This window comes from Papio anubis, chromosome X, assembly GCF_008728515.1.
Source record: "Papio anubis isolate 15944 chromosome X, Panubis1.0, whole genome shotgun sequence".
NCBI lineage: Eukaryota > Metazoa > Chordata > Mammalia > Primates > Cercopithecidae > Papio > Papio anubis.
In genome coordinates this window covers 137,545,743-137,571,926 of record NC_044996.1, presented here as the reverse complement: position 1 = coordinate 137,571,926, position 26,184 = coordinate 137,545,743, and the positions used below count along the sequence as shown (strand labels likewise).

The window sequence follows — 26,184 nt, the reverse complement described above, 5'->3', positions numbered from 1 at the left end:
GAGGAAGAGGTGGTGTGTGGGGAGGGAGGGAGGGAGGGAGGAAGAGGTGGTGTGTGGGCAGGGAGAGAGGGAGGAAGAGGTGATGTGTGGGGAGGGAGGGAGGAAGAGGGGGGTGTGGGGAGGGAGGAAGAGGTGGTGTGTGGGGAGGGAGGGAGGAAGAGGAGGTGTGTGGGGAGGGAGAAAGGAAAGAAGGAAGAAATACGTGGTATGTGGGGAGGGAGGGAAGTGGGGTCCCGTGGGGTTGAGGTCAAAGGGAGAGGTCACAGTTAGCCAGACAGGAGAATAAGGATTGCCTCACGGCTGAGCACCGGAAACAAATTTCCCCTTAGCAGGATGACACTTCTTCTTGTAACGTTTGTTTCTTCATGCAATCTTGCTAGCACATACACCAAGTACCAAGAACCGGATTCTACCTACTTAGGTATCATTGTTAAAATACTTTTTCGTTTATAGAAACCGATGCAAGAATCGTTTCCATCGTCTTTCCTTTCAGCGTCCCCTCCCTACAATCTAATTAAGAAGAAAAATTGAAAGTAGAGCAAAATCTATCCACTTGAAAAATGCCTTTTTATCTTTGCAAGTGAGGAGACAAAAAGTACATTTCGTATTTCCACACATTGGAAATACACAGGTCATTTCTATATATAGTAGAACTTACTATATATGAATATATGTAAATTTTTATATAAATAAAATATACAACTATATTTACTATAGACAAATATATATAGTTTATATATTTACATGTAAAATATATAAATACAGATATAAAATACGGAATATATATTTATATATAAATATATAAATATAAATATATGTAAATATAGATTATATATGTACACATTAGAAATACACAACTCTTTTCTATATATAGTAGAACCTGCTATGTATATTTATATATTAATATATTCTGTTTTTATATTTATAGATTACATATAAAACTATACTCTATATCTATATATTTATATAAAACATATATTAAACATATATTTATATTTATAAATAATATATAAATATAGACATCAAATCTGTATATGAAACCTATCTATAAATATAAATACATGAAAATAGATATCTAAATACAAATATATACAAAATATATATTCTATATGTGATCATTTAGAAGGTAAGGTGTTGTGATTGTTGAAGCATCGTTCACAGATAAAAAAAGGAAATTATCATTTTAAGAAAATTAAAGTACAAAATTATCACGATTCAATTCCCAGTTGTCAATACTTACAATGAGAGAATAATATAGAACTTGCTATATATAGAAAAAACGTGTATTTCTAATGTGTATATATGTAATGTACATTTACATATATAATTATATAAATGCACAGGTCTTTTCTATATATAGTAGAATTTTATATAGTTGAATTTACAATATATGTAGAAAAGACCTGTGTATTTCTATATCTATATTTAGAAAAGCCCTGTGTATTTCTAATGTGTATATATATAATTTATATGTTTATTTATAGATAAATATATAATCTCTATATATTTATATATCTATTTCTATGTATTTACATTTATATAGAGATCTATTTCACATATAGATTATCTATATAAATACTTATATTCTATATAAATATATATAAAATATGTAAAAATATTTATATTTCTATATAAGATATAAATAATATATAAATATGTAATGCATAAAGATAAATATATCATATATAAAATATATATTCTATATATGATCACTTCTTTTAGAAGGTAAGGTGTTATGATGGTTGAAGCATGGTTCACAGGCAAAAGGAGAAAGGAAATTATTGTAAGAAGAATAAAGTACAAAATTATCATGATTTAATTTCCAGGTATTAATAATTACACCTACAGAATAATTCATGCCCTTTAATCTTACAATGAATAACACGTTAAACTTTTACATGATTATGAAAATATGAATTTCCATATAATAAGGGTTCGAGATGTAAAGCTCTGACTTTATAGGCCATTTTCACTTGTTACATACATTGTTTTTATAGCTTTAAAGATGCTAAAATTAATGGTGGCTTAGAAGAGATGGTAGCATCATCTGAGAAACAGATGGGTTCTGTTTCATCCTTTCCTTGGTGTGGTCAGGGCTTCACTTCATTAGCTTAGGAAGGGATTTCAGAGCTATGCATGTTGAACTTGTAGCTGCCTCCTACAGAATCCTACGAAACCTAGGCCACAGAAACAGGGCATTGTCCCATGTCCTGAACGCCATCAGTTTGTGGTATATTTGTTTTCTATTTCTTATATGGAAATACCATATAAGGATGAGCATACTTGGTATAACTCAAAGCCTGTTTATTTGCAAGGCTGTATTGACCCTGAACAATAAGTATCTGTATGTTATGGATGGGAAACAAGTCCGCATGAAAAGCTCCTGCTGTCTTTTAGGAAAGCCTATTGGCTGTGGTTGTATATCTCTTTCCAAAGGGAAATTGGTGAACTTTCGCTATCGTTTTTTCCATAATGACAGCATAAAACTAAAATAAACTGAAACTTGTCAGTGGTCACTTTTGGGGTTGGTGTATATTAGGGAGCACTTTCGCAGTGTGTTTCAAAATTAGATTCAAGGATTAATTTCATGCACCTTATTTTAATACCATATTTCCATTCAAGCTCTGCATGTTATAACAGTCTGTGGTGATTCTTTTGGCACTGAAAAAATTATCCATGGCACTTAAACCGTGTTTCTTTCATCATTTCATGGCAGTAGGAGCTTCAAGTGCTATTTGTTCGGAACCCATCCTGACTAGCTCTTTCACTGGGGTTTCATGTTTTATTGTGATATTTGGCAGACTTGTGTTTCAGAATTTTCAGATTTGGAAAGTTACTATGATTTTGAAATTATAAATGCAAAAATGTCACTGAATTTACTTTCACCAACTTTTAATTCATTATAGACAATAAGTGGTTTAATCAGAAATCAGGCCAGGTGAGGTGGGTCACGCCTGTAATCCCAGCACTTTGGGAGGCCGACGTGGGCAGATCACTTGAGTTCAGGAGTTCGAAACCAGCCTGCCCAACATGGTGAAACACCGTCTCTACTAAAAATACAAAAAATAGCCAGGCATGGCGGTGTGTGCCTGTAATCCCAGTTACTTGGGAGGCTGAGGCAGGAGAATTGCTTGAGCCCTGGAGGTGGAGGTTGCAGTGAGCCAAGATTGCAAGATTGCACCACTGCACTCCAGCCTGGGTGAAAGAGAAAAACCCAATCAAAAAAAAAAAAAAAAAAAAAAAGAAAGAAAGAAAAAAAATCAGTAATTTAAGTAATCTTTTAATTTGTTGGAGCAGTCATAAATACTACATCTTCATTTAAGTCTTTCTTTATTCTACATGTTATATACAGTTAAATTAGTTAAGAGTGTTACCATTTTCCCTCCTTCCAAACTACCCACAAGCTGAGGCTTAAAATAAGCAGTGGAATGAGTAGCACTGAAATAATGCTAGACCTGCAAGGGTGCAGTTTACTTTTATAATAAAATAATAAATATCAAAGCTTCCTGACATTTTAGGCAAATCTTCCTGTGTCCCTAAAGGGAGGATCCCCTTGACAACAGTCATGAACAACAGGTGATCTGCAGATTCTCAGGGTGTCAAAGACAGTTGGTGGGAAAATTTGAAACACCTTGCACATATTAAAGAGAGCTTCAGCATGAGATGATGTCTACATACATATGTCTCTGTCTCATTAGACCACAGGAAATAGGACACATGGCAGGAAGGCTCACGTCGATTCCCCTTGACCATGCAGCTTCCTCTGCTCCTGACTCCTAAGAACTTTCTGACCTATTGGTCATTCCCAGCTTCAGATCCCCATGTGTACGGATTGTTTTTGGCCCCATGTCAGTGATACATGGGACATAGAATTGCTCTCAAAAACACTCTGGAATTGAAAAATGACAGGAGAAGCTCAATGCGATGGCTGGGTATCAGAGGGAAGGCCTTCTGCTGTTTTGAACACTGATGCTAAGTTCTAGAATAACTGCAGCTGCAGCCCATTGGACCTGGGCATGTGTCAGGCAGGGTGTGAAATGCTCCCCAAGCACGTCCTCATTTCTCCCTCACATTACCCCTGTGGATTAATCGGGGCTCTAGAGAGACACCAACAGGTGATCAGCAAAGATAGATGAGAGGGGATTTATTAGGGGAATTAGGGGGTGAAAAGTCTCAGGGCAGGCTATCTGCAAGCTGGAGTCCCTGGGATGCCAGGAGTGTGACTCAGTCCACACCCAAAAACCTCAGAACCAGGGAAGTGGATGGTGTAATTCTCAGTATAAAAACAGCCTGAAGTTCTGATGTCCAAGGGCAGGAAAAGAAGAGTCTCAGCTCCAGGAGAGAAAGGGAGGAAAGTGCCTTTCCTCTGCCCTGTTTCTTCTATCTGGGCCCTCAGAGAACTGGATGGGGCCTGTCTCTATTGAGGGCATCTTCCCCACTCCGTCCACCAGCCCACGCCAATCTTCCCGGGAATACATGTGCAGGCTCACCCAGAAACAATGCTTTACCAGTTCCTGACGTATTCCTTAAGGCAGTCACATTGACACCTGAAATTAACCATCACACCCTGTAAATGGGTAGTGTCCCCACTGGACAAATGAGACAGACAGTTTGGGTACCTTTCTTATACTGCTTATAGGTTATAGAGTCAGGATTAAAACTCAGGGCTGCAAAGATCAAATTCTAAACTCCACCCTCTTAAGGACTGCTGCTCAATGCTGTGGAAGCAGCACTGTATTACACACTGTACGAGGACTGAAGAGGCATTCGAGACACATTCCCTGCTTTAGGGACCACTTCCTAGCTTGCATTCATGACGGGTGTCATGTTTCTGTGACTCTCCTATAGACCCCAGAACCAAGTGTGAATTGGCACGCTTTAGGTGTGCATAAGCGCTGCAGAAATCCTAAGAAAGAACAAGATAATTATAAGCTCAATTCACATAGGGAAGTTTTTATGAAAACAGCTTTTAGCCAATTCCTGAAAGAAAATATTTTCACTGGCAGAAAACTGTTCTGCTGGAGAATAACTAGTTGAAGGGCTTTGGCGGCAAGGGGCCCTGGACACATGTCCACAGAAGAGGGGAAAAAAGACACAGAGTAGAAACAGAATTGGGGACCCTTCAGGGAGAGGAGTAAGGAAAAGTGCTAGCCCAGCAAGCTGATATGTAATTGTGAATCTTAACTAGATTGAGAATTTGGATACAACTCAAAACTAGATAAGAGTAATTGCACTAAAAAAAATGGCAAGGAGCAGGGTAAAATAAAATAAAAATTCACTAATAAGGAATTAAATTATTCATTCAACAAACATTTATTGGGCACCTACCATGGTCCAGGGAGAGGGCTAGATGCTAATCAAAAAATAATAATTGCTGCCATGACTGAGCAATGCCTATGAGTCATCCTTAGAATGGTGCTGGAAGATAGATGGGGCTGTCTTATTCCATCCTGAGTTTACAAAAGATGACCCTGAGGACCAGCCAGGCTAAGTAACCTGTTCCAGATCACCTAGTACTTGAACCGAAGCTTGTCTGACTCCAAAGCCCACACTTTCTCTGATACGCCATGTAGCCAGAAAAGGGCAGTGAAGTACTAAGGTTTGCTAAGGTGTTGAGTATATGGAATAAGATAATCAGGAGTATTTTTAAACTTGTGGTAAAACACACACAACACGACATATACATTCTTAACAAATATTGAGGTGCATGGTACAGTATTGTGAACTATATGCCCATTGTGCTACAGTGGATGCTTACAACTTTCCGGGATGGTTAATATTGCCAACTTGATTGGATGGAAGGATGTAAAGTATTGTTCCTGGGTGTGTCTGTGAGCGTGTTGCCAAAGGAGATTAACATTTGAGTCAGTGCACTGGGAGAGGCAGACCCACCCTCGCTCTGGGTGGGCACCATCCAGTCAGCTGCCAGCGTGGCTACAATAAAGCAGGAGGGAGAAACCGACTTGCTGAGTCTTCTGGCCTCCATGTTCCTCCTGTGCTGGAAGCTTCCTCGAACATCAGACTCCAAGTTCTTCAGTTTTTGGAGTCTTGGACTTACACCAGTGTTTCACCAGGGGATCTCTGGCCTTTGGCCACAGACTGAAGGCTGTGCTGTGGACTTCCCTACTTTGAAGTTTTAGGACTTGGACTGGCTTCCTGGCTCCTCAGCTTGCACATGGGTTATCATGGGGCCTCACCTTGTGATCCTGTGAGTCAATGCTCCTTAGTAAACTCCCTTCATATATGCATCTATCCTATTAGTTCTGTCGCTCTAGAGAACCCTAATACACTTTCTGATCTTGTATGACTGAAACTCCATGCCCATTGCACCTCAATTCTCCATTTTCCCCTCCCCCATCCCCTAGCAATGACCATTCTACTTTCTGTGAGTTTAACAATTTTCGATATTTCATAAAAGTAGAATTGGGCAGCATTTGTCCTTCTGTGACTGGCTTGTTTCACTTAAGCATAATGTCCTCAGGTCCATCTATCCTGTAGGAGTGGTTTCTGACATCCTCCAAACTGAGAGGGTTTTGAAACCTGTCAGACATGCACAAAGGTGGAGAGACTACTATAGTGATCACCATGTTTTCATCATGCAGCTCCAACCACTACAAAAGTCAGCCAATTCCATTTTACCTGTTACCCTCTCTAAACCTGACCTGTCCCCTGCCCCACTCAGTTATTTTAAAGCAAGTCCTAGATTACTTTTTAAGGAAACTGACTTGGGTGTGTTTAAGAATTTGCCTCAAGTCAGATGGTTTTGATTCTTCAATTTTTCCCTGGTGACAATAGTAATCCAAGATTGGGTAACAATTATTCAAGCCTTACAAAAGCACATAGAGAGTAACATTTTTGGTAACCTCAGTGAGGATCTATATTAGCGATGTGATATATGCCACTGAAAGGCTCTTTCCCACCCTGTCCATGTGCTAATGTTGACCTCACAATGGTGTGAGCTTACGTTGGTCTCTAACGCTGTTCACTTAACGGTAAAGGCAGACAATGATTTCATCATGGAACTGAAGCTGAAGACGCTGTTCCAACCTCTGCCTGTTACCCAGTTCCAAAGTCGCTTCCACATTTTTCAGGTAACTGTTCAGCAACGCCCCACTCTACTGGTACTAATTTACTGTATTAGTCCATTTTCATGCTGCTGATAACAGACATACTTGAGACTGGGAAGAAAAAGAGACTTAATTGGACTTACAGTTCCACATGGCTGGGGAGGTCTCAGAATCATGGTGGGAGGTAAAAGGCACTTCTTACATGGCAGCAGCAAGAGAAAATGAGTAAGATGCAAAAGCAGAAATCCATAATAAATCCATCAAATCTCATGAGACTTACTCACTATCATAAGAATAGCACAGGAAAGACTGGCCCCCATGATTCAATTACCTCCGTCTGGGTCCCTCCAACAATATGTGGGAATTCTGGGAGATACAATTCAAGTTGAGTTTTGGGTGGGGACACAGCCAAACCATATCAGGTATTATAACATAATAAGAAATACATGTTTAGTCTCTGGTCCTCAGTTTCTTGCACAGGAACTTGCCAGGAATGCCTAAAATCCTCTAGGTAGAGGTGCTAAGAGAATCTTTTGTTCTTCTAATTAAACTAAAGAGCTTCTGCACAGCAAAAGAAACTACCATCAGAGTGAACAGGCAAATCCCACAGAATGGGAGTAGTAAATTCTTGCAATCTACTCATCTGACAAAGGCTAATATCCAGAACTCACAAAGAACTCCGCCAAACAAATTTACAAGAAAAACAAACAACCCCATCAAAAGTGGGCAAGGATAAGGAATAATATTTCTCAAAGAAGACATTCATACAGCCAACAGACACATGAAAAATGCTCATCATCACTGGCCATCAGGAGAAATGCAAATCAAACCACAATGAGATACCATCTCACACCAGTTAGAATGGCAATCATTACAAAGTCAGGAAACAACAGGTGCTGGAGAGGATGTGGGAGAAATAGGAACACTACTGTTGGTGGATTGTAAACTAGTTCAACCATTATGGAAAACAGCATGGCTTATTCCTCAAGGATCTAGAACTAGATGTACTATATGACCCAGCTATCCCATTACCGGGTATATACCCAAAGGATTATATATCATGCTGCTATAAAGACATGCACACGATGTTTATTGCAGCACTATTCACAATAAAGAAAGACTTGAATCAACTCCAAATGTCCATCAGTGACAGATTGATTAAGAAAATGTGGCACATATATTCATGAATACCATGGTTACAAAAGGATGAGTTTGTGTCCTTTGTAGGGACATGGATGCAGCTGGAACCATCATTCTTAGCAAACTATCACAAGAACAGAAAACCAAACACCGCGACAAGTTCTCTTCACTCATAGGTGGAACTGAACAATGAGAGATCATCACTTGACTCAGGAAGGGGAACATCACACACCGGGCCTATCATGGGGAGGGGGAGGAGGGATTGCATTGGGAGTTATACCTGATGTAAAATGACGAAAGGCCGATGGTGCAGCACAATCAACATGGCACAAGTATACATATGTAACAAACCTGCATCGCTATGCACATGTACCCTACAACCTAAAAGTATAATAATAATAAATAAATCTCTAAAAAAAAAGAGAATCTTTGTTAATATTTTGTATTTCACCCTCAGTTCCTGACACAGAGCTCTTAAATCCCTAGAATATTTTTGTGATATACCTTTGTTCTCCCAGGGTCTCTGAACAGCCCCCATGATGGGAGCTGATTGCCAGGGAAACCAACCATGTCATTAGAGGGTTAGAGCTCCCTCTAGGAAGGGGAGAGGAAATGAAGGTTGAGTTGATCACTTCCTGTCTTAGTCCATTCAGGCTGGTATAACAAAATATCTTGCTGGTGGAGGAAGAAGATGAAGGAGGAGAAGGAGAAAAATAAGAAGAAAAGAGGGATGAGAAGGGAGACAAAGAAAGAGAAGGAGGAGGAGAAAGAAGAAGAAAAGGAAGAGTGGAAGAGGAAGGAGGATAAGATGAAGATGACAAGGAGGAGGAAAAATAGAATCTTAAGAGACGTTAACAAACGACTCTCTAAGTGACAACATTATAGTAACTTTTACTGTTTTTTATTTTCAAGATTTCCAAAATATCATTAACTATATCTTAACTTGTACTTTATAAAATTAAGAGTATATAACAAAGCTGAAACCCCAAATTTTGTGAAAAGCATGATGCATAGGAGTCAAAACCTGCTATTAGGAAAAAAAAAATAGGGACAAAGCCCCAAGCATTACATGAGGTTAGTGTTGGTTGTTTTCTGATGAACACAACACAGAAGAACGTGAGTATCAGGCTTAAGGCTCTGCCCTTACTTTCAGTAATAGGGGACAAGAAAATGTCTGCATCGAAGAATCAAGGTTAAGCATAAAGAGGCTTCCTTTTAAGCAATTCTGTGGGCTCGGCATGGCCACTGCATCCCCAGCAAGATCCCTTTATTTAGTCTCAAGGCATGGAAGTGTCAAACTGTAAGTTACCCATAGTGTAATACCACTCAGACTAAATTTAAACCAGGAAGCATAGTGTACTCAAAGCAAGTAAGCATTACTCTGAAGGTGATTGTCCTATAGACAGAAGACATGTTGTTTTGCTACCTTTTCCCCACAAATTACTGTGGTCCTGTATATCAGTTGGAGAGAATGGCATTATTCATTTAGGACAAGTATGAAGAAAATAATTGTTAAATTGTTAAATCCGTAGCTTTGGCACGCACCCAAAGAACTGTGCTTTTACACAAATGAACGCGAATGAATACAATTTTTGAAAACAGAGCATTCTTACCCCAAGGTAGTGTGTTAGTAGGAAACTTAGATGATCCTGATTGTACTTCAACAAAGGCATGAGTGCCAGGCAGATGCCGTTCCAACTGCTCTGTGTGGTCTGACAACTGGTTGAGGTTCCATTGGCATTCATTTGAGATGGTCACCTGGGAAACCTAAATTAACATAACATCCCTGAATCAGGTAATCATGCACCATCCTTTATCGGGTAGCCACTTTGGGTTTGAACCAAAGAAAGATGAGCTTGAAAGGTGTGGAGCCTACAGTAGTGTTACTTGAAAAAGATCTTGTCTTTGATCTAGTTTTGTTGGCACAAGAAAATAAGCATATTTCTTGTTAGATCTCTCTTTACACTGGCTATCAGGAGGATAGTTAAACTCCTCATGCAGCACGACAGAGATTTTTTTCAGACATATTTCAGATAGCTGAGATTTCTTTCTTTGACACACACACAAACAAGTACACAAAGCATATACTTGTATATATTTTAATTTTATAATTTTGATTGCTATTATGTTAAATCTTGGAAAATTTTCAAAAAGCATTTTAAATTATTTAGCTGTTATTTTTGTTTTAATACTCGTATTAAACGATTTCTGTTGGAAACACATTTTCTTATCTCCAAGGATAGCATACACTTAGTCAATGTTTCTTATCTTCTTGGTCATCTTCTCCTCTTCCAAATGTTGAACTCTCCCAAGGCCCCATTCCTGACACCTGTTTTTCCTCCAGCTCTTCTGTCTCTGCAGACAATGTTATCTATTCCCATGGTTGTGTATAGTGTTTTTATCAGGATGACCCCAAATTCTTATCTCCTGCTCTGACTTCTCCTCTAAATTCCTAAATCCTAAATCTAACTGCCTAATTCATATCTACATTTGGATGCCTACAATGCAACTCAAAATCAGCACATCCAAAATAAAGCTATTGGTTCTAGATCCCACACAAACTCCAACTCTTTTCTTCAGTGTCTGTGTCTCAGTGAACAGCATGTGCACTCAGGTATATACACGTGATTCCTGTCTTTCCCTCATCCTACATCCATTAACAGGCTGTATTAATAACTCTTGTCAGTTCTGGTTTTACATTATATTCCACATCTGTTCAATTTTCGTCATTTCTTCTAGGGTCACCTTATTCCATGCAGTCATCATCTTGCATCTTCATTCTTGCAAGAATTTCTTAAGTGGTCTTCCAGCCACCATTAGCTGAAAACCGCCATACTTTGGGTTATAAAATATTATTCCTTTGATCAAAACTCTCCGGCACTTCCAAACATACTTTAAAATGGAAGTGAAACTCTTACCTAGCCAAGAAGTTCTTATGTGACTAGGGCTTATGCCCTTCTGCAACCTCATTGCCTCTCACTCTCTTCTCAATCATGATTGCTTCAGTTCTGTTAGCTGAATGTTTCCGTTCCTTAAACACTCAAAGCTAACACTCAGGCCTAAACACTTAGGCTAAACACTCAGGCCTACAGCCTGTTTTAGAAGCTGCTCCCTCTGCCTGGAATAATATTCCCCAGTATCTTCACATGTCTGAGTTCTTCTCATCTTTTAGATTGCAGTTTATATATCTACTCAAAAATAAATAAATAAATAAATAAATAAATAAATAAATAAATAAAGCCAGCCCTGATACTACAAAACGAAGCCATCTACCAGTCTTCCTAACATTTACCTGATGTATTTTTTTCATGCAACTTATTACTTACTATTTACTTGACTTTGAATAAGTCATCTTTTTACATTTTATGTTCTAGGCCTTTAAAAAGAGCGTATTTCATGAAGTTGATTTCAGTATTAAAGGAGTTAATACACATCAAGTGCTGAGAGTAAATATTCACAGAAGCAATCAATTTATTCTTCCACACAGCAGTCAGTAAATGTTGGACTAGTATTAACTATCATATTATTCAGGATATGAACTAACTTGTTTTAAATCACAGATGATAATTAAATATTAATTCTGCCATTAAGTGCCCATATCCAATTTTCAAATCATCATTGTTGCCTTCACACTCAAGCAGGTCAGATAGCCAAAGCTTAAAAGTATATAGCTAAAATTACTACACAATGACACTATAACCATTCTTGCACATGTCTTTGGTAAACACAAGTACCCACTTATGTTGGATATTTACCTAGGAATGAAAATACTGGGTCATAGAGCATGCATGTATTCAGCTTGTAGATACTTCTGAACAGTTTCCCAAAGTTCTGTTTCCAAAATACATACTTATACTATATTTTAGGTATAGTCAAAAGTTTTTCAAGTTAGCTATCACAAAAAGGTAATTATCCCAGAATATAATCCATATGACAAAACATACTCCTATTAGCTCAAAAGATTATTATAATTAGAAAGAAATGTATCAGCATAAAAATGATATAGGAATTACAAATTACTTATCACTCTACATTTGTAATGCATATATCACTGTTTGGAATATCTCATTATTTTAATTGCAACCAATTACTCCAGTTGAAAGAGTCACAGCAAGCAGTATTATATATTTTAGGAATAAATTGAATATATCATCCAATATCTCATCCTAACATCCTACTTTTTCATTTATTAAAGTGTCAAAGTTCACATTAACGCTCATAAGAATTTTGAATCCACATAAATATATAATTAAGCTGAAGGTGAATATCTTTCAGGTGGATTTACCAGCAAGTATGAATGTTAAAATGATAGCTAACATACATTTCTACTTTTAATTTATTCAGTGCAGTAATGATACTGCTACAATACTCACATTGTTGTCTCATCTATAATGTTTAAAGATAATTAACATGGAGATATCTTCGGGGGCGGAGCAAGATGGCCGAATAGGAGTAGCTCCAGAGTCTCCAACTCCCAGCGTGAGCGACACAGAAGACCGGTGATTTCCGCATTTTCAACTGAGGTACTGGGTTCATCTCACTGGGGAGTGCCGGACAATCCGTGCTGGTCCGCTGCTGCAGCCCGACCAGCGAGAGCTGAAGCAGGGCGAGGCATCGCCTCACCTGGGAAGTGCAAGGGGGAAGCGAATCCCTTTTCCTAGCCAGGGGAACTGAGACACAGAACACCTGGAAAATCGGGTAACTCCCACCCCAATACTGCGCTTTAAGCAAACAGGCACACCTGAGGATCATATCCCACACCTGGCCGGGAGGGTCCCACGCCCAGGGAGCCTCCCTCATTGCTAGCACAGCAGTCTGTGATCTACAGGCAAGGCAGCAGCGAGGCTGGGGGAGGGGCGCCCGCCATTGCTGAGGCTTAAGTAGGTAAACAAAGCTGCTGGGAAGCTCCAACTGGGTGGAGCTCACAGCAGCTCAAGGAAACCTGCCTGTCTCTGTAGACTCCACCTCTGGGGACAGGGCACAGTAAACAATAAATGCAGCAGAAGCCTCTGCAGACGCAAACGACTCTGTCTGACAGCTTTGAAGAGAGCAGTGGATCTCCCAACACGGAGGTTGAGATCTGAGAAGGGACAGACTCCCTGCTCAAGTGGGTCCCTGACCCCTCAGTAGCCTAACTGGGAGACATCCCCCACTAGGGGCAGTCTGACACACCACATCTCACAGGGCGGAGTACACCCCTGAGAGGAAGCTTCCAAAGCAAGAATCAGACAGGTACACTCGCTGTTCAGAAATATTCTATCTTCTGCAGCCTCTGCTGCTGATACCCAGGCAAACAGGGTCTGGAGTGGACCTCAAGCAATCTCCAGCAGACCTACAGCTGAGGGTCCTGACTGTTAGAAGGAAAACTATCAAACAGGAAGGACACCTACACCAAAACCCCATCAGTACATCACCATCATCAAAGACCAGAGGCAGATAAAACCACAAAGATGGGGAAAAAGCAGGGCAGAAAAGCTGGAAATTCAAAAAACAAGAGCGCATCTCCCCCGGCAAAGGAGCGCAGCTCATCGCCAGCAACGGATCAAAGCTGGACGGAGAATGACTTTGACCAGATGAGAGAAGAAGGCTTCAGTCCATCAAATTTCTCAGAGCTAAAGGAGGAATTACGTACCCAGCGCAAAGAAACTAAAAATCTTGAAAAAAAAGTGGAAGAATTGATGGCTAGAGTAATTAATGCAGAGAAGGTCCTAAACGAAATGAAAGAGATGAAAACCATGACACGAGAAATACATGACAAATGCACAAGCTTCAGTAACCGACTCGATCAACTGGAAGAAAGAGTATCAGCGATTGAGGATCAAATGAATGAAATGAAGTGAGAAGAGAAACCAAAAGAAAAAAGAAGAAAAAGAAATGAACAAAGCCTGCAAGAAGCATGGGATTATGTAAAAAGACCAAATCTACGTCTGATTGGGGTGCCTGAAAGTGAGGGGGAAAATGGAACCAAGTTGGAAAACACTCTTCAGGATATCATCCAGGAGAACTTCCCCAACCTAGTAGGGCAGGCCAACATTCAAATCCAGGAAATACAGAGAACGCCACAAAGATACTCCTCGAGAAGAGCAACTCCAAGACACATAATTGCCAGATTCACCAAAGTTGAAATGAAGGAAAAAATCTTAAGGGCAGCCAGAGAGAAAGGTCGGGTTACCCACAAAGGGAAGCCCATCAGACTCACAGCAGATCTCTCGGCAGAAACTCTACAAGCCAGAAGAGAGTGGGGGCCAATATTCAACATTCTTAAAGAAAAGAATTTTAAACCCAGAATTTCATATCCTGCCAAACTAAGTTTCATAAGTGAAGGAGAAATAAAATCCTTTACAGATAAGCAAATGCTTAGAGATTTTGTCACCACTAGGCCTGCCTTACAAGAGACCCTGAAGGAAGCACTAAACATGGAAAGGAACAACCGGTACCAGCCATTGCAAAAACATGCCAAAATGTAAAGACCATCGAGGCTAGGAAGAAACTGCATCAACTAACGAGCAAAATAACCAGTTAATATCATAATGGCAGGATCAAGTTCACACATAACAATCTTAACCTTAAATGTAAATGGACTAAATGCTCCAATTAAAAGACACAGACTGGCAAACTGGATAAAGAGTCAAGACTCATCAGTCTGCTGTATTCAGGAGACCCATCTCACACGCAGAGACATACATAGGCTCAAAATAAAGGGATGAAGGAAGATTTACCAAGCAAATGGAGAACAAAAAAAAGCGGGGGTTGCAATACTAGTCTCTGATAAAACAGACTTTAAACCATCAAAGATCAAAAGAGACAAAGAAGGCCATTACATAATGGTAAAGGGATCAATTCAACATGAAGAGCTAACTATCCTAAATATATATGCACCCAATACAGGAGCACCCAGATTCATAAAGCAAGTCCTTAGAGACTTACAAAGAGACTTAGACTCCCATACAATAATAATGGGAGACTTCAACACTCCACTGTCAACATTAGACAGATCAACGAGACAGAAAGTTAACAAGGATATCCAGGAATTGAACTCATCTCTGCAGCAAGCAGACCTAATAGACATCTATAGAACTCTCCACCCCAAATCAACAGAATATATATTTTCCTTCTCAGCACCACACTCTACTCCTACTCCAAAATTGACCACGCACTGGAAGTAAAGCACTCCTCAGCAAATGTACAAGAACAGAAATTATAACAAACTGTCTCTCAGGACTCACAGGCAATCAAATCCAGAACGCAGGGACTAAGAACTCAATCAAAACTGCTCAACTACATGGAAACTGAACAACCTGCTCCCTGAATGACTATTGGGTACATCACTTAAAATGAAGGCAGAAATAAAAGATGTTCTTGGAAAACCAATGAGAACAAAGATACAACATACCAGAATCTCTGGGACAATATTTAAAGCAGTGTGAGGTACCCAGTAGCACTACAAGAGAAAGCAGGAAAGATCTAAACACACCTAACATCGCAATTAAAAGAACTAGAGAAGCAAGAGCAAACACATTCGAAAAGCTAGCAGAGGAATGGACGCCCCCACAGAAATACAAACTACCATCAGGAGAATACTATAAACACTCGCACGCTAAATAAACTGGAAAATCTAGGAGAAATGGATAATTTCCTGACACTTACACTCTTCCAAGATCAAACCAGGAAGAAGCTGAATCCCCTGAATAGACCAATAGCAGGCTCTGAAATTGAGGCACAATTAATAGCCTACCAACCAAAAGTCCAGGACCAGATGGATTCACAGCTGAATTCTACCAGAGGGTACAAGGAGTGAGTTGGTACCATTCCTTCTGAAATCCACCTAATCAATAGAAAAGAGGAATCCTCCCTTAACTCATTTTATGAGGCCAACATCATCCTGATACCAAAGCCTGGCAGAGACACAACAAAAAAGAGTAATTTTAGACCAATATCCCTTGATGAACATCGATGCAAAAAATCCTCAATAAAAATACTGGCAAAACCGATTCAGCAACACATCAAAAAGCTTATTCACCATGATCAAGGGGTCATCCCTGGATGCTATTGGTCTAACATTCACAACAATAAACATAATCCATATAAACAGAACCAAAGACAAGAACCACATGATTATCTCAATAGATGCAGAAAGGCTTTTGACAAAACACCCAACAGCCCTTCTCATGCTAAAAACGCCAATAAATTCGTATTGATGGAACGCACTTCAAAATCACAAGAGCTATTTATGACAAACCCACAGCCAATACTTCACTGAATGGGCAAAACTGGAAAAAATTCCCTTGAAAACTGGCATTAAAGACAGGGATGCCCCTTCTCTACCCAATTCTATTCAACATAAATAAAGCTCTGGCTAGGCACCAGTAAAGAGAAAAGAAATCAAGGGTATTCAGTTAGAAAAGAAGAAGTCAAATTGTCCCTGTTTGCAGATGACATGATTGTATATTTAGAAAACCCCATTGTCTCAGCCCAAAATCTCCTTAAGCTGATAAGCAACTTCAGCAAGCCCTCAGGATACAAAATTAATGTGCAAAAAACTGGCCAAAGCATTCTTATACACCAGTAACAGACAAACAGAGAGCCAAATCAGAAATGAACTTCCATTCACACCGTTTCAAGAGAATCAAATACCTAGGAATCCAACTTACATGCATGTAAAGGACCTCTTCAAGGAGAACTACAAACCACTGCTCAGTGAAATAAAGAGACGTTAAATGGAAGAACATACCATGCTCATGGATAGAAGAATCACACGGAAAATGGCCATACTCGCCTGCTGCAATTTATAGATTCAATGCCATCCCCATCAAGTTACCAATGAGTTTCTTCAATAGAATTGGAAAAACTGCTTTAAAGTTCATATGGAACCAAAAAAGAGTTCAAGATCTCCCAAGACAATCCTAACAAGAACAAAGCTGGAGGCATCATCAGCCACCTGACTTCAAACTATACCACAAGGCTACAGTAACCAGTAAAAACAGCATGGTACTGGTACTGGTACTGTACCAAAACAGAGATATAGACCAATGGAACAGAACAGAGTCCTCAGAAATAATACCACACATCTACAGCCATCTGATCTTTGACAAACCTGAGAGAAAACAAGAAATGGGGAGCGATTCCTGACACAATGGTGCTGGGAAATTGGCTAGCCATAAGGAAAGCTGAACTGATCCTTTTCCTTACTCCTTATAATTTAAAATTAATTCAAGATGGATTAGAGACTTAAATGTTAGACCTAATACTCATAAAAATCCTAGAGGAAAACCTAGGTAGTAAATTATCATTCAGGACATAGGCATGGGCAAAGACTTCATGTCTAAACACCAAAAAGCAACAGCAGCAAAGCCAAAATTGACAAATGGGATCTAATTAAACTAAAGAGCTTCTGCACAGCAAAGAAACTACCATCAGAGGGACAGCAACCTACAGAATGGGAGAAAAATTTCTTATAATCTACTCATCTGACAAAGGGCTAATATCCAGAACCTACAAAGAACTCCGCTAAAACAACTTTTTACAAGAAAAACAAACAACCCCATCAAAAAAGTGGGCAAAGGATATGAACAGACAGTTCTCAAAAAAGAAATATTCCATACAGCCAACAGACACATGAAAAATGCTCATCATCACTGGCCATCAGAGAAATGCAAATCAAAACCACAATGAGATACCATCTCACACCAGTTAGAATGGCTTAATTAAAAGTCAGGAACAACAGGTGCTGAGAGGATGTGGAGAAATAGGAACGCTTTTACACTGTTGGTGGATTGTAAACTAGTTCAACCATTATGGAAACAGTGACATTCCTCAAGGATCTAGAACTAGGATACCATATGACCCAGCCATCCCATTACTGGGGATATAATTAAAGATTATAAATCATGCTGCTATAAAGACACATGCACACGTGATGTTTACTGCAGCACTATTCACAATAGCAAAGACTTGAATCAACCCAAATGTCCATCAGTGACAGATTGGATTAAGAAAAATGTGGCACATATACACCATTGAGTACTATGCAGCCATAAAAAAGGATGAGTTTGTATCCTTTGTAGGGATGTGGATGCAGCTGGAAACCATCATTCTAGCATATTCATCACAAGAACTGAAACTAAACACCGCATGTTCTCACTCATAGGTGGGAACTGAACACGAGATCACTTGACTCAGGAAGGGAACATCACACACCGGGCCTATCATGGGAGGGGAGGGGGGAGGTATTGCATTGGGAGTTATACCTGATGTAAATGACGGTGCTGATGGGTGCAGCACACCAACATGGCACAAATAAGTATACATATAACAAACCTGCACGTTATGCACATGTACCCTACAACTTAAAAGTATAATAATAATAAATAAATTAAAAAAAAAAGAAAAGAAAATGCTCTAATGAAACTTCAAAAAGAAAAAAAAAAAAAAGATAATTAACATGAAGATGATGTTCTATAATTGCTTATTGGTTTTTTATTGTGTGTGAATCTCATATTGCTCAGCTATTGACTCTCTATATAAAACAAAATTATTTTCCAATTTCTTACAGTAGACAAATAACATGCTTATTCAATAAGAGTAATGAATATATTGAAAACAATTTTAAATAATATATTATATCTAAGACAACTTCAAAGACAGACATAAAAATTGAATCTAATAATGTGCCTTTTTAGTGGACTTTACTATCAAAATAAAAATTCTTAGAGTCAACCTTTTGTGGTTTGGAGATAACACTATTATAAACTTTGTTACTTTGTTGTATTTTTTTTAGACTCTTTCCCCAGTCTACGGACACAACATATTTAATCTTAGTTGTATGTGATGTGTGGTGTGGTTAATTTGTTGTCCCGGTTCATGTAAAGTGTGTTAATTATTTTTAATTTGGCATTTCATTTTCACTGACTAATCAGATTCTAACTGTAGAAATTGACAACTTGTGGCTAAATTCATTCTCTTCTTGTGTTTCCAACTGTGTTTTCACTGGGCTTCTCCTTTGTGCCATTTTTTGGTACATCTTTTGATTTGGTCTTATTAATTTACCTAGGTGAAGAAGTAAATCCTACAAAAGTACAAATACATTTATCACGGTCTTTATATTGGGAGAACTAACCAATTGAGTTTCATTTTTTAGAATTTGTGTTTTTCTTATCCAATATGGATTTAGAAGTGGATAGAAAATAAACCCATTTGGAACATATATGAAGCCCATTGTTGGTCTAAACTTCCTCACAGGTTACTTGAGTCCCAATCCATCACAAATACAAACACATTTAAAAACATAAAGCATTATTATGATGGAATCAAAATACCATGACTAAATCCATTTTCCCATCACAATGTCATTTCTTAGATGAATACAAACAATGTTCATATTAAATAGCCATTTCTATCATGGATATGAGTTTCTGGTGTCTTGTCTTTGCATAATAAAAAGATCTCATTTTTACATAAGCAAAATGAGCACCGTAACATTGCATAATTTATGTTTGTATCTTGGCTTTGCTGAGAGTTAGATACAATGGAAGGAAGAAGGGCATCGAAACTAGGCAAATGTGAGTTCTAAACCAAGCTCTGACATGTGACTTCAAGTTGATCACCATACCTTTCTGAGCTGTGGTTCCATCTTATGTAGGATGGAGACAACAATACCTGGAAAAAATAATTGTAAGGCACTTAGCAGACCATAAGGTGAGTTGTCCCTCGAAATGCTTGTAGCAATTTACAATCTTCCATTACCATTTGATAATTCCACTGAATTCTCTACCCTACTGCCCATATCCAACCAGCTGTTAAGCTGTTGCTATCTGATCTGAAATAAAGTCAAGAGTAGCTGTATGGCTTTGAATGCCCAGGTGGCAAGGTAGTGTATTAGTCAGTTATGGCTGCTATAATGAAATATCATAAACTGGGTGGCTTATAAACAGCAGACATTTATTGCTCACAGTTTTGGAGGCTGGAACTCCAAGATCAAGGCATGGCAGATTCTGTGTCTGCTGAACGAACTTCCTGGTTCACAGAGATGGCGCCTTCTTGCTATGCCCTCACAAGGTGGAAGGGGCAAGGGAGTTCTCTGGGATCCCTTTTATAAGGGCACTAATCTAATTAATGAAGGCTTTACCATCATGACCTAATCACCTCTCAAAGCCCCCAACTCCTAATACCATCTGGTGGAGTTAGGATTTTCTTTTTCTTGTCTTTATTGTTTTTTGTTGCTGTTGTTGTTTCTTTGAGACAGGGTTTCTCGGCTGCCCAGCTTGGAGTGCAGTCCCAAGATCATGGCTCACTGCAGCCTCGACCTCCCATGCTCAAGTGATCTTCCTGCCTCAGCCCCCCAAGTAGCTGGGACTGCAGGCACGCGTCACCTCGCCTGGGTAATTTTTGTATTTGTAGTAGAGGTAGAGTTTCACCATGTTGCCCAGGCTGGTCTTGAACTCCAGAGCTCAAGCGATCCACCCACCTTGGCCTCCCAAAGTGTTGGGATTACAGACATGAGCCACTGCACCCAGCCAGAGGTTAGGATTTCAAGAAAGGAATTTTGGTGACATAAACATTCAGTCTGCTGCAGTGGGTGATAAAAGATGATGCTGACAGTCTTGCAGGGTCTATTTTATAGAGACCCCAAGTGTCATATTTAATTAAAGCTAGTCTTTACTCTAAAGGGCAAAGGCCTTTGAATGTGCTCTTCTTTTGTCTGGATGTTCTGCTATTGTATATTCATCCATTTTCTCCCTATTCTCCTCTCTGGATTATCACATACATAATGTCAACTCCTATTTCAAGGAAACACATCTTTTCCAAGATAGCAGCTTTTTAAAAAAAAAAAAAAATTTCTGCCACATTTCATCTGCTCCCTTTCAGATTCCTGGTTTCTGATAGATGCTACTTTCTTCATGAAGTTTGACTTCCACCTGTAATTGATTTAGGAACTGTATTAGTCCATTCTCACACTGCTATGAAGAACTACCTGAGACTTGGTTATTTATGAAGAAAAAAGGTTTAATTGACACACAATTCCACAGGCTGTAAAGGAAGCATGGCTGGGAGCCCTCATAAAACTTACAATCATGGAGAAGGGCGAAGGGAAGCAAGCATGTCTTACCATGGCAGAGGAGGAGACAGAGAGAGATAGAGCAAAGGCAGAAGTGCTACACAGTTTTAAACAACCAGATCTTACAAGAACTCATCACTATCATAAGAACAGCAAGGGGAAATCCACTCTCAAGATCCAATCATCTTCCACCAGGCCCCCCTCCCCACATTGGGAATTACAATTTAATATGATATTTGGGCAAGAATACAGAGCCAAACCGTATCAGGGATCTTTCAGGTAAACTCACATGTACTTACGTCTTCAGACACTCATCATACTACGTTGTAGTAGCTTTTGAAAATATATCTGTTTCTCCCCACATGACTGCCATCACAATAAAGACAGGGATGGCTTTGCCGTTGCTCACCATCATATTCCCATAATTCTACCATCTCTCCAGTTAGTTCTCCTCATTGTTCTCGCTTCCAAGACCCCAGTCCCACCAGCCTTGGACTTTCTCTTGACTAATTTACTCTCCTATTTGAGGACTCAAGTATCATTCTTTATAGGTACAAGCCCTGACAAATACTGATTGAATGACACAAGCAAGTGAGAACTATTATATATAAAAGATACAGAGACATTTTGGCCACACCTGGCACAAGCCCTGGTCACAACATAGTCTACAGTTGTTTCTGTCATTGCTGCTTAGAATTCATTTCATTTTTCTTCCATTTCCTTTTCAGTGAGTTTTCTAGTTTCCCCCAAAAGACTTATTTAATCATGGACATTGGAGTACTTAATTAATTTCCATTGAGCATGGTTTCAAAATATCTGACACTTACACACAGGGTCCACTGCTTTCTTTCACTGACTTCCCTGGTGAATATTGAGCTATTTACCCACAGAGCAGGAAATACACATGGTCTCATTAATCTCTACTCTGCCTAACCCAAACCTACTCCCCTGCAAACTCAATGTGAAACAGATTGAGTATCCACTCTCATATATTATTTAGAGAGTACCATTGATTTATACATTTCCTCAGTCAGAAGGGTAGTGATTCCTTGGCCCCATACTCAATTTAACTGCAGGGAAAGTTTCTATTTGTTGAGAATACCTTTTCCCAATGCATACAACTATTACAGGGGGGTTCATCTGGTTTAGCCACAAAATAACTCTCTGCAGGTATAACAATCTGAAACATATGAGGACTATTTTGGGAATATTGTCTAAGAATAGGGTAATAGTTCAAAATAAATTGCAACAATTATTAAAGTGAAAACACTTACCCTAAGTCAGAAATCATGCTATTACCAATGTGAAGAAATTTAAAGGCAATATGAACCGTATCTCCAGACTTTTCAACAATAATGATAAACAAAGACACAGGATTCATTCAGAACTACCACTCAGTCTCTAAATATTTTTTCTATTAGAGAAGTGCCTATTTCTTGCTAAGCAGTTCACAGCACACCTTTATTACTGTTTTCTTGTGTGCATATCTTAACTGTTGATATTAGCTCACCTAACTTCCTAAAATTACATGAATACTCAAAATATCTCCTCATACTTTATGTTTTTGTTTAATTTTTTTAAAAAATAAAATATAGTTTAGAGAAAAAAATACCTTAGTGCCCAAATCTTAAAACCTTTGGTAAAAAAAGGGCTAATAGCAGTTTAGGAATTCTTTTTCTTGTTTACTGGGGATGCCAAGGAAAAGAAAGAAAGATGACTTGGGCAATTTACCTGTAAGCTTGCAAATGTCAGACCTCTTGGAAAACACTCTTAATTTTATCTCCTAGTGGGAGATACCATTACAAAGTTTTTACGATCCACTTTTAGCAGACTGTTGTAACTGGTCTGGTTAGTATTGTTTATAGACTTAGGGATGTGGATTTCTGAAAAATGTTACATAAGCTGTGTAATTGAGTCTACTTGGAAATGTCTCATGAAAGAAGCATCTCCCTTCTGCATAAGGGGTGCTCCCACAAGCACTGCTTAGAAAACTCATAGTTGGAACCCAGGGTCAGAACGTGTCCTAATGAAAGAAGAAAGGATTCAAGTAGGAGTGTGGATGGTCCCAGACTTTGCTTTGGTTGTGTGAAATTATTAGTAGCATTTGACACTGGGCAAGATTTCAGAGTGAGGCTCATTCAATAGTCCAATATGTCTAAGCTCTATGCTGATTTTATTTTAGAAGACGTTCCTTACCTTTGTCCCTAAACATATATTTTATGCTTTAATATTTTATGCCATAACATTCACTATCTTTGTCATATTTATTTGTAAAGATGGAAGGCTCAAAATTAATGCACTAAGCATCTAACATCAGAAGAAAAAAAGAAGAAATAGTAGAGATATACTCCTTTAAGGATAGCTTTCCTCTTTCCTCTGAGTCTCTTTTTTTAATCTCTTTTTTGTTTGCCTTAGTCTATATATCATGTTAAAACCTATGTCAACTATTTGGTCTTTCTGGACTGCTCAATCCATGTTGAGAGTGACACTAAAATGTCAATTGGTAGCTCTTGTTTTCTAATGGTGACCTTTACAGTACAATAACTCACTAGAGACCTTGCTATTTCACTGGGTGACCATCACTCTCAGCATCTGATTTTTTTTTTTACTTTGGGTTGGTCAATTTCTTGAGAGAGGAATTCTGGCTGTCAGCAGTTGGTGAACAAGAGGAAAAAAAAAACAATTAATGATTGTGTATAAAGAATTTAACCTAATTCAGACTTGCAAGGTTAAGAACGTTTACTTTGAAAAAAAATCAATAATGTTGATATGGAATTTTGCAATAAAATGCTTGAGGGTGGGAGCCAATAAAGCAATTCCTTCAAAAAACTATGTGAAAGTTATTCTCCACCTAGAACATTATACAATGCCAGGTAAAGTCACCAATCAAATGTGAGCATACAATACAAATATCCTCACATATTTAAAGTCTGAAAAATGTATCATCTTTTCTGAGGAAATTACTAAAGGGAGTGATTTACCAAAACAGAAAAGGACTGAGAGTAAAGAAGTAGTAGTGGCAACACAAGAGAGAAACTAAATAAATTACAGGAGCAATGGAGATAAGAAATTCCAATATCAAAGCTATGCAGCATGTCCAGAGGGAATGAGTTCAGTGGTTCAAGAACATACAGATGTTTCTGGTTATTTTGAAAACAGGCATATATTTCTGTGGGAGAGTCAGAGACAATTCAAGAAAAGTTACATAAAAATTAGACAAGTAAACAAAAGGCAATTACTAACTCCAAGGAAAACCAAAGAGATGTATTAGAAGGGAATACAATCATTGTTCATCATATGGTTTGACTGTGAATAACTGAAATATAGTGTTAATAACAGAAACAAAGTATACTTGATTTAGCCAATTCCTGTGTTCATTATAGGTGGAGAGGAAGTGAAAGAAGTAAAATGGTAGTGGAAGTGATAAAAGAGATAAATCAATAAGTAATAGGTGGATAATATCTAAATCCAAAAAACAAACAAACAAAAACATAAGCTTGCTATTTAAAAAAAGGAAGTAAATATCTTGAGAAAACAACTAAAACAGTTAAAAATGCATGTATTTGCAATGCCAGAAATGGAGAAGAGTGATGGAAAGAACTACTGGTTTTTATTGTAGCCCAATAAGGACAATTTCATTACAATATGCATACATAAATAAATTACATATATATATATAAATATATATAAAACTTCAGTTATATTGAAATTAAACATTTTTACAAAATTAAAGGTTGAGAATGCCCTGAGATTTTTTCCCCTATATTGCTAAAGGAATACACGCATTGTTACATGCAAATGTCAGTTTAATTTGCATAATCTTTAAATATTTTTCATCCTCTAAGTTTTGGTATCATTGGGCAAAGCTGTGTCCTTTCTTTCTAGCTAAACTTCTCCTCTGTGGAGAAAAGTCTGTCAAAATCTGGCCTATTCTTTCTCAGATTTCATTCAACCATCTTCTCCTGTTTCCTTCACCTTGGCCAAGACGAAACTGCCCCCAATTTTTTTAATGCTCTGCACCTTTTAATATCAAATTCCTTCACCTGCCCCCAGTAGAATAAAAAACTTGGAATAAGGTTGTTTTAAGTTTTTAATTCTTCAAGACCAATTAAAACTAAGGTTCCTTTCAGATGAGGCAGTCAATTTCCCTATTACCTTCCTCTGCCCACAATACTTTATTTCCATTCTTTCTCCTTTCTCCTGAGAAAGAATACTTATTTATTCACATGACATTCTTTCTGAACCAAGATGTTCAAAGGTAGAGACCGTGTCTTATTCCTCTTTACATCCTTTGGGCTGGACTAGCACACTAGCTGGCTCCCAGCAGAAGTGCAGGCAATGAACACGTTGTGAGTAAGTCAGTGGAGGAATGACCAGCAGAGGTGCAGTGTAAGTGTAAGTCATTCTTCCTCTTCTGCATGTAAAATCTGCCAGGAGCAACTGAATGCAGCGTCCCAAAACAAATATCAAAAACTAACCTACAACAATTCAAACTATTGTTGAAATACTACATTTTTATAAACTACAGAAGTGAATTAGCTCATTATCAATTTGCAAAACATCCAACTTTATGTACAAATATAATATTATGAGATAGTTTTACAGTAACTGTGTCTCTCAGCAGAATAAAATTGTTGCTAGAAAGGAAATCAAACAAAATATTATAAGATGTGTATTTGTTCACTCAGAATGAACTTTCTGAAGTACTTCTCTTGAAATACCTTTATATCTCACACTTAATTTGTCTATACTGTATAATTACATATTATTCAGATGAAATATCAGTAATAGAAATTGTTCCTGAATTTTACAGAGAAAGTATGTGCAAAGTTCTTTGAGTTAATCGTGAGCTATTTTTAAACTTCTGATTGTTAGTGTCCAGAAGGGAATGCTAAGTTGCAGTATTTTCTAAACAGTGTCCAC

General features: G+C 38.3%; 1 long non-coding RNA gene across 1 annotated transcript in view; it reads right to left on the bottom strand.

Annotated features, from left to right (window-relative positions):
• Window positions 1-12,720, bottom strand: part of LOC116271985 — a 625,684-nt gene extending 612,964 nt beyond the window's left edge. Inside the window, exon 1 of the long non-coding RNA XR_004180714.1 lies at window positions 9,821-12,720. This is a non-coding gene — a long non-coding RNA (uncharacterized LOC116271985). The remainder of the gene's footprint in view (window positions 1-9,820) is intronic.
• Between the last annotated feature and the right edge of the window lie 13,464 nt (window positions 12,721-26,184).